The sequence below is a fragment of the Drosophila sulfurigaster genome, chromosome 3 (assembly GCF_023558435.1).
Source record: "Drosophila sulfurigaster albostrigata strain 15112-1811.04 chromosome 3, ASM2355843v2, whole genome shotgun sequence".
Lineage (NCBI taxonomy): Eukaryota > Metazoa > Arthropoda > Insecta > Diptera > Drosophilidae > Drosophila > Drosophila sulfurigaster.
In genome coordinates this window covers 44,354,610-44,365,006 of record NC_084883.1, presented here as the reverse complement: position 1 = coordinate 44,365,006, position 10,397 = coordinate 44,354,610, and the positions used below count along the sequence as shown (strand labels likewise).

The following is a 10,397-nucleotide window of genomic DNA, read 5'->3' as shown; positions in this document are numbered from 1 at the left end:
TAAACGCTTACGTTGCGTTGCATGTCGAACCGCCAACGCATCGTAACCAGACAGCCAACCGACTGTTGAAGATTCTGATTCTGGTTAACAGCTCATTACTGTAACTATATTTGCGGTGACTGTGCTCAACTGATAATTTGTATACTATTTTTACAATTTTGATAAATCAATTTTTAGTTCATTTCAATTTTTCATTTTTATATTAAGTCAGTCTTTAATTAATAATATTTATTGCAATTAAAGCATCTTTAACACAAACTGTTCACATTTCATGTTAAACTCAAAATGGTCATGTTAAACTCACAATGGCACTGCTAGCATCTGCTTAGGACAAAATGTAAGCGGTTCGAGTTCGATGTCTCGGTTCGATGTTGCACGCTGCCCGCCTTATACGTATAAGATCAGATGGCTGCTGCCAAAAATTCAAATGCATTATACAATTTGAATAGAAAGTGCGCGAAATTTAGCGCAAAACATTTTTAATTTATGTTTTTTCCAAACTGTTATTGGCAAACATAACTATGTGACTGATTTAGGGTTTTCATTTTACTATTAAATCTTTTGGAAAACACTTTAAGTAATGTGAGCACCAATTGGAATACTACCAATGAAGTATTGGGTCTAGTAATGTTCTATAATGCATTATCATTTAGTGGAAGTAGCAAGCACATCGACTCGCGATCAAGTCAAGGGGACTCTTAATAGTTTTGGTAACTTTGTTTTTAATTAAACAATTTTCATATTACAATAATATTATTATTTGTGTATTCGATATTATTTGTAATGTCAATTGAACTATTGGTATTATTATGTAATCCTAAGAAATTTAATTTTCAACCGATTCCTTTCAGGACTTTTCTATTTTTCCTAAGTACTCAAACAATTTTACTACAAATCTAAAAAAGGTTCAACAATGATGGTATGCAAATGAAATGACAGACAACAAATGGTATAGAACAAATTATATTTCAAATGAATTATGATTGACAAATATAATTTTATCACCAAAGAACTTACGGCGTCCGATTGCAATAAAAGAATGTCTAGATTATCACATTGATTAGAAAAGCACGGCAAACGTTCTGACGTAATAAAGTCAAACGATAATTATGTTATCTTGAAGGTGTTGACCCATTCACTCTGCGATTGCAATTAAATAATTTAGCAAGTGCTACGAGCTATTTAAGCGATTTCCCACTAGCGTTGTCAGCAGAGATAAGAAAACTGCAAAAAAGTAGTAACAAACGGAATTAACTTAAATAGATTAGAATTTATAGAAGCTGCAAATTATTGATCAAATACGAAAATTATTAGAATCCCTTTGAGTCAGACATATGACGCATTAATATCTCTATATGTATGTATGTGTATATATTTTTTTTTTTTTTGGAGCATTGCAAGTCATCATACTTCTGTTTTTTTGGGTGGCAAGTTAAGAAAGCAGCTAGCTGTGACTTTAATTTGGTTTTAGTTGATGTTATTGTTGCTGCTCAAGTTTGTTGTTGTTTTATGGTTAGCCAACGAAAACGAAAACATTTAGTTGACACACACACACACACACTCGTACAGACACACATACAGACGGAGCTAGGCAAAGCGAGTTGGTAACTCGACTTTTTCCCATGATTATTTGCTTTATTGTCAAATGTCAAGCCCAGCAAAACAGCAGCGCGGCAAACAGAAGGAGACCGCGACTCAGGTGGAGTTCGAGAGCTCGAGTTGGAGCTGAAACTGGAAGTCGTGTAAACTTAACGTTTTCTCAATGTGGTTGTTGTTGCTGTTGCTCTTGCTGTTGCTTTTTACCAGTTACCAGTTACCAGTTGCTGCTAATGCTGTTATTGTTGTTATAATTGTTGTTGCCGCTGCCGTTGTTGTTGATGTTGTTGTTGTCAAAACAAAGCTTCCACTTGTTCTACGCAGCGCGCATAACAATAAAAGAGGCAACAGCGGACAGCGGGAAGTGTGTGTATGTGTGTGTGTGTGTGTGAGTGTGGAGCACAAAAGGAGGGGGGAAGATATAAAAAGCGTAGCACAAAAAGATGTCGTCGCCCCAAACGGCGCTCTGACAAGTGCGGCAATTGTAAAACAAACCTCATCTCGAAACTCCAACTCAACTCTAGCTCAACCTCAATGTTGTTTGGCACCTGCACCTCAGAGCGTGTGGAGGGCCGGGCCAACAAAAGTGGGCAAAGTCGGCCAAAAGAGGCGTCATTTTACTCACTCAGCTCAAGGTTGAGAGTTTCTGGCGAATCAGCGATATAAGTCAATCGCAGATAATGCTTATCACACTTCACGTCGATCTAACAAACATAAACAATCGAGTATCGATGACGTAATTTGCGGTAATTAACAACATAAAAAGGGAAAAAACGTATTTTATTCATTGTCTTTAACAGAAGAAATGTTTTATTTATTTAATGTTTGATGTGAAACATTTTTAACAGCTAAAAGAATTCAAAAATTAGGAACTTCATTTCTTAATTCTATAAGTAGTCTTTGGGATTCTCTTAGAATACCCATTTTAGGAACAAAAGAAGGAGAATATAATATGTCCAATAATATAAGAAATAATTACTAACGAATAATAATAAAGATTATGATCTATTATTAAAAATTATAATTACATTAACATTAAAATTAATAATTGTAACAAAAACAGTTATCAAGAAAGAAAAAAACTAAATTAGAGAAGAGATTAATAATAATAATAATAATAATAATAATAATAATAATAATAATAATAATAATAATAATAATAATAATAATAATAATAATAATAATAATAATAATAATAATAATAATAATAATAATAATAATATATATATAATAATAATATATAATAATAATAATAATAATAATAATCATAATAATAATAATAATAATAATAATAATAATAATAATAATAATAATAACTTCGAGGGTTACCTATTTACAAAGATATCTAAGATATACACTATATATTATATATAATTTTAATCAATATGTTCTAACTAATTAATCAGGTTTGCAAATTTCTTATCGAATTTTTAGTGAGCAGTAGCAGTCGATGACTCTCTGATTGTTGGCGTACGTGTTTTATAAATGAAATTTGAATTGAACAGGCAATCACGAGTGACGTTGCTAGTCGCCGGTCTATATAATCTTATCGGTTAAAGGCTACTATTTTTAGCGTTAGAGTGACGCGAGGTTGCGGAAACGGATGTGGAGCTTCGCTGGGGGGAAAGTGGAAGTGGAAGTGGCAACAGCGTCGTCAGCACCTGTCGTTTTTTGGTGGGCGCAGTTCAAACAGGTAGAAGAAGAAGAAGCAGCCGCAGAAGAAGAAGGTACAAGACGAATGAATGAGTGAGTGCGAGTGTGAGTGCGAGTGTTTGAAAAGCTGCAAAACCAAACAATCAAAGAGCATTGTTTGCCACGCGAGGCTGAGACTGGGAATCAACTAAGAACTGAACTGAAAAAACTCAGCTGAGAGTTTTGCGGAAGTGCAGGAAATACTCCTCGAACTCTCGTGGACCTCAACCTCAAAGTGCGCGCATAAACAAGCTGCTCAATCCCGACACACACACATACACAAATACAGGCCAAATACAGGAGGAAGCAGAGAGCAGGGAACTGAGAACTGAGAACCTGGCACACAGAGCAGACGGTAGAACGATAGACAACGACAAAAGACAAACGACAGCGACAACAGCTGCCAAGCGCAGCGTCATTGCATCATCAACAAACACACACACATACGGTCACACACACACACAGTCGCATAGCGAGACACACCAAGAAATTAGAACAACAATAACAACAACAGTCGAACGCACCACTGAAAACCCACAACAATAACAAACATACAAAAACAAATTTTCCAAAAAGCAATTTTCAAATACGGCGACGTCGACTGCGCTGTCAACGTCAACGTCAGCGACAAGCGATTTTTATTCTCATTTTTTTTTGGAAAGGAACCAAAGAAAATATGTAATGTAAATTAAATGGCCAAAAGCAAAAACAACAATTCAGTCGAGTTGACGCGATTTGAGTTCTCTTTATTTGTACAGCAAGTGGTTAAAAGCCAAAACAATAACAAAAGCAAAATACCAAAACTACGCAAATGTTTGTGTAATTTTCTTAAATGACTTTTCACACAAACACAAACTATAGGAAAAGAATGAGTAGCCAAGTTGAAGGTGTAATTCTTGAGTTGGAAATAAGCTCTAAGCTGAAACATCTGCATTGAAATGAGAAAAAGAAGTAGTAAAATAACAACTAAACAAAAAATTATTAAAAAAAAAATTGTTGTTATAATTAAATGAATTTAAAAAAAAATATATATAAATATAATAATAAAAAAATAATAAAACAAGTAAGAAAGTTACAGTCGAGTGTGCTCGACTGTGAGATACCCGCTACCCATTTTTAATAAGGGCAAAATATTGCGGTATTATTTTCAAAATATACCGAAAATACTAAAAAAATACTAAAAATATACCAAATGGTCTGTTTGCTATATCAATATAGTACCGCATTCAAAATATACCATAGACGGCTCAATATACCAGATTGTCAGCCAAAGCAACTAAGACCCTTAGTAAATAGGCGTTTTTGCCCATACAAAAGTATTTCTTTAATAACTTCCACAATTTTTATCTGATCGCAACCAAATTTTCAGGAATCATAACTACTATAATTATTATTGTATATACCAAAATTCGTAACTTTAGCTTTAAAATTACGCTTGTTATTCGATTTTTTTGATTTGCGGGGGCGGAAGTAGGCGTGGCAAAAATTTGAAACAAACTTGATCTGCGTGCAAACATAACAAATGCTGTCGAAAAAAAATTATAGCTCTATCTCTTACAGTCTCTGAGATCTAGGTGTTCATACGGACAGACGGACAGACACACAGACGGACAGACACACAGACGGACAGACGGACAGACGGACATGGCTAGATCGTCTCGGCTGTTGACGCTGATCAAGAATATATATACTTTATAGGGTCGGAGATGCCTCCTTCTACCTGTTACATACATTTCCTGTCGGCACAAAGTTATAATACCCTTCTACCCTATGGGTAGCGGGTATAAAAATATGAAATATAGTAATAATAGAAATATAAAGTCAGTAAAATACAGATCTCATTAATATTATATTAAATATTATATTAAAATGCATTGTTATAGATTGTTGGTACATACAATAACTACTATAGTAGTTATGATTCCTGAAAATTTGGTTGCGATCAGATAAAAATTGTGGAAGTTATTAAAGAAATACTTTTGTATGGGCAAAAACGCCTATTTACTAAGGGTCTTAGTTGCTTTGGCTGACAATCTGGTATATTGAGCCGTCTATGGTATATTTTGAATGCGGTACTATATTGATATAGCAAACAGACCATTTGGTATATTTTTAGTATTTTTTTAGTATTTTCGGTATATTTTGAAAATAATACCGCAATATTTTGCCCTTATTAAAAATGGGTAGCGGGTATCTCACAGTCGAGCACACTCGACTGTAACTTTCTTACTTGTTTATAATAGGTCTTTTTTTTTATGCCTGAAATATTAAGTATAATAACTATTTGAACCCTTACTAAATAAAATAAAGATATTTTGTTTGCAAGCAGTTTAAAATAACTAAGGAAATCCGCTGGTTATGTAATAAATCTATTTGAACACTTTCTAGTCGACGATAAGGTTCCTCATGACAGTGATTAAATAATGATATCATTTTGGATCTTAGTCATCAATCCGCACAATTAAAAATCTATTCGCAGGCGCCAGTTTGCAATTTTTATCACCTGACTTTTGATAAAAGAGAGCAAAGTTTACAACGTTTGGACACTTGCTGGCTGCGTGATTGTTTGAGTTGCGTAACTTAAATTCTTTCCCGCTGATCAGTTCTATTATTTACTGGTAAGTTGTCTATCTCTTTTACTGATCAGTTCTCTATCTCTTTCGCTGGTCAGTTGTTTGTCTTTTTCGCTGACTGTAATTACAATGAAAGTAAATGAGATTCAAATTTGTTGCTAGTTGCAAGTTGCTGTTGCACTTGTTGATGTGCATTCGCACAGTGCAACTTCAACGAACGTCAGGTAACCCAAGACAACAAACAGTCAGCGCCGTTATTGCTTGTCGCTCTCTCCCCACCTCTTCTTTGCCCCTTCCCAGTCTTAACACAACTGTTGCCACAAAACTACAGCACTCTTTTTTTTTTTTTTTGTTACTCGGCTGTCTCCGGGTGCCACCCTTGCGATCATCAGCGGCCACAGCCACTAAATTGTGTTAAAACCTTTGCCAGCCAAACTACAGAACGCAGAAACCTCAAGATCTCTGGCCAGAGATAAGCTCGCCTCTCTTCCCTCGCTCTCTCTCTCTCTCACTGGGCTGGAGCTGGGGTGCGAGAATGAAACGGAACGGATCGGAACGAAGCCAACTGAACTTGGTGCAATCTTCCGCATTATGAGTAGCAAACACCGAACAGCAACAGTCAAGTCCAAGTCAGCAGCTCTTTCGGTGAGGAAATGGAAATGAAAATGCACTTGGCTTACAGAGTGAGAAAGAGTGAGAGGGAGAAGAGGGAAGGGGGCTCCATTCAGGTTGTTAGCGGCGACATGTGGCCAGGTCTGAGCCTCTGCCCGAGTCTTGGGTCTGTTACTGAGCCGGGGCTCTAATTTCAATTGGGTTTCGTGGTCGTGGAAATTATTCAACAGTGCTAAGTACGCTCTGAGCTCTGAGACTGACTTTGACTCTGGGAGTAAAACGAAAAAAAAAAAAAAAAAACTGCAGAGCACCCACGCGTGACGTGACTCTTTGGTTTGACTTTCTGCTACCTCTATATAGTAGTAGTAGTATACTACTTTAGCTCTACCTGAGCCGCTTCCGTAAAAAGTTGCCGCCGCTGCCGCTGACTTTTCCCCTCCCCAGCTGCTGCCATGACTGACTGACTGACTGACGTCCACTTGCGGTCGGTTGCCGCTCTTCAAGTGCATTGAAGCAAACTGAAGGCTATTTTTCAACTTCAAATGTTTGCTAAATGACTTTTGATGATTTGTGGCGAGCTCAAACCCCGAGGGTTGAGCCCTTTTTCGGGATGGGGGGGGCGCAAAATAAATTAATGAATGTATTTACTTAATATCACTTCGAACCTTTCGAGTGTTGACTTGCCGTCTAATTGGGCCGCATCGATGAGGCATACAAAATGGAATTTGTTTCCCAGAAAAAATGCATTTCTTACTCTTCAGTACTTCAGTACTTCAGCACTGACCAATCTACTAACAATCTAATAAGCACGCCAGACTTATCAAGTGCTTGTAAAGTGTGATAACACAATGTCTAAAGCAAATAACACTTGTTAAACGAATTTTGATAACTGGCACACATTAAGATACGCAACGGTATCAAAGAAATATAATATAATCGCATAAAGTACTTCCGTTTTTCGTTTGGCATTCCATATATGACGTATAAAGCTTGAGGTATTTATAACGCACTTCTATCTAATCTATTCTATTGTTATATTTTATTAACACTCTTCAAGCGTTTAATATTGTTTCCGTCACTGACCCACAGCAATCGTTAGAATTATTAAATTGTCTTATGACTAATTGATAAGCATTTAATACTTTGATTTGACACCTTGAAATTCCAAAGTTGACAACGAAAGGAGTTTGACCCCGTTTCTTCATCTTTCTCTGATAATGAAATGTCTGAAGATTCAAAGTTTTGACATTTTTGGCAAACTGAAGTGTGGACTAAGCAGGAGGGGAAGGGGGGGAGACAACACAGAGAGGAGGCTGAAGCTGACACGTGCATTGCAGATAATCAGCGTTCGTCGTGTCTAGGCCTAAAAATAAACTCCATGTAATTAGCCCCGCCAAGTGTCGGCGGTGTTGGCTTTTACTCTTAATACTCGCGTTTCCATACACTGTCTGCTTTCCAAAGGTATAACAACTCCCTCATTTAGAATGTGACTAGAGTGCATATGAGAATGAACATAGTTTCCTTTTAAACTTAAACTTAAGATTGAAACAAGCTATTATATAAATACAATATTTTAGTTTAAAAATGCGACAAACGTATTTAATATATTATTTTAAAATCGTAAAATGTGAATTTTCTTCTGATTAAAATATAATATTATAGCTCCAACTTTCCACTTCTTAAAATATTTATTATATTTTTATTATAAAATAATTCAGTTTTATTTTAAAATATAAATAAATTATATTTTATTTTAAAATTCTAAATTTCCACTTTTTAAATATATATTATACATCAATACTATTTTATTTGAAATAAGAATATATTAAATATCTTTAGATTTTTTAAATCAAAATTCAAATATAAGTGTGGCAAATGTAGTTATATAAAATATTAATTCCATAGAAAAAATTAAAGAGAAAACTCATTTTAATATTACAGTTTTTAACATAAACAAATATAAATGCCAAGAAAAACAATGAATTCTTTGGTTGAATGTTGCCAAATATTTTGCGCATTTCTGAAATGTTAAAAAAAATCAAATTATGGCATGAAATAACAAAAAATACTTCAATAACTTTATCTTCCCATTAAAGTTTCTTTTTTCAAACTCTATCAATCTTTCTGTATTATGCCAACTAAATTGACCGCTGAATTTATGAAATATTTGGCAAATTTCACATAGTTAGAGTATGTAGAATTTCATGCTCATATCGTTCGTTGTTTTTGTTGGTGCAAATTTCGTGCCTTTCCAGTTGCTGTGCTGTGCTGTGCGCTGTCTGGAGCAAAAATAGCCAAAAACGCGGCGAGTCGCGACAGGCGATGGATGGGCTATAAATAAGGCGAACGCAGACTGAACTCAACTGGGAAGAACTAACTGCAATTCGCATTCGGGTCGAGTTGAAAGTATTTAGTGGTTCTTTAGCTTAAGCATAGAGTTCTACACTCGCTTCACTCTTCACTCTCTACTCTAGACTGTAGACTGACTCACCAGCTACACAAAGCTGAAATGCTCAACTAATATTTCAATTAGGAGAAACGCTCAAAGCGAGAAAGAGAGCGAGAGACGGAGAGGAAGGAAGGGTGAAGAAAAAAAGGAGAGTCTAAAAAGCAATAGCCAAGTTGATGACATGCCCAACGTTAATAAAAAGCGGCAGAAATGTGCCAGAAGAGCAGGGCGAAATAAATTCCATGGGACCCTAGGTGGTCGAATATTTTAACACTACCGGGCACTGAGTTGCCTCCAGTCTACACTCTACACAGTCTACACAGTCTACAGTCCTACATACAGCATCGAACATTCAACATTCAACAGTATCTGTGCTCATCGAAGACCCTAAGATGTAGAAGACAGTGGCAATCTGTGGCGCTGGCGTCTGCCTTTTAATGTAGAAAACTAGTCGAGGCGCATAATTTACGACAGCGTCTGCCAAGGATCACATCAGGGGGAGGCGGCAGAGAGGCGGCGAGGAGGTGAGGGAAGCAAAGGGAAACAGCGGCGTTGACTTGACTTATCAATTTCACGGGAATCCAATCGATTTTTATATGAGAGCGCGCAGATAAACCGCAAAAATCAAGCAATAAAATCGCTGCCCAAGCAAAAGAAACAAAACAAAACCAAAAAAATAAAAGAAGACAACAACAAAGCACTAAAGTGAGGCAGAGCCGCGGTGCAAAATGAAGAGCAGCCACAGAGGCTGACAATGAGACAAGACAGAGAGAGGGAGAGTTGAGGGGAAAGAGAGACAGAGACAGAAACTGTGGCACACACAGAGTGAGAGAGGAGCAAAAGGAAAATACCAAAACGGCAATAAATGGTGTTGATATCCCGCGAAGCGTGTGAAGACGCTAACGATGCCGCCAAAACTTGTTAACCACAAAAATTATTGCATGAGATGAAATAAATTAAGGTGGCGGCGTCGACTGCAGCAGCAGCTCCAGCAGCAGCAGCAGCTCGAGACTCGAGTCCATTTCAGGCCAGTCTGAAAACTATTCACATTGCTTCCTATTGCTCGCATCCTTGCGCCGACGGCGACAGCGATGACGACGACGTCGACGACGACGACGACGGCAACTCTCCAGCCAGGCGTTCAGGCCGCCAGTGGCGACGTCGCCGTCGCCGTCTCCGTCGCCTTCTCCATTTGCGTCTTCAGCGTTGCCATCGTCATCGTCTGTTGCTGCTACATTTGTTGTTGTTCCTTCTGCTGCTGCGGCTGCTGCTGCCTCTTGTTGTGTTGTTGTGTGTACTTTGGGTGAAATGAAATGACAGACACGGCGCAAGATGCAAATTTACCTATGGAATGCTGATTAGACCATAAAGAATCTGGAGCACACTACGCCAGCAGTTAAAGCTCATCAAGTAAATCGATTTTATGTGAAGTAACTTCTCTTTATTAACATATATAACATATACCCTTTATGAGC

The 10,397-nt window shown here is 37.0% G+C and overlaps 1 long non-coding RNA gene across 1 annotated transcript; it reads left to right on the top strand.

Annotated features, from left to right (window-relative positions):
• The first annotated feature begins 8,611 nt into the window (after positions 1–8,611).
• LOC133843964 (uncharacterized) lies at positions 8,612–9,689 on the top strand. The gene is made up of 2 exons (XR_009894557.1): positions 8,612–8,879; positions 8,948–9,689. It is a non-coding gene; the product is annotated as an uncharacterized LOC133843964 (long non-coding RNA).
• Positions 9,690–10,397: the final 708 nt, after the last annotated feature.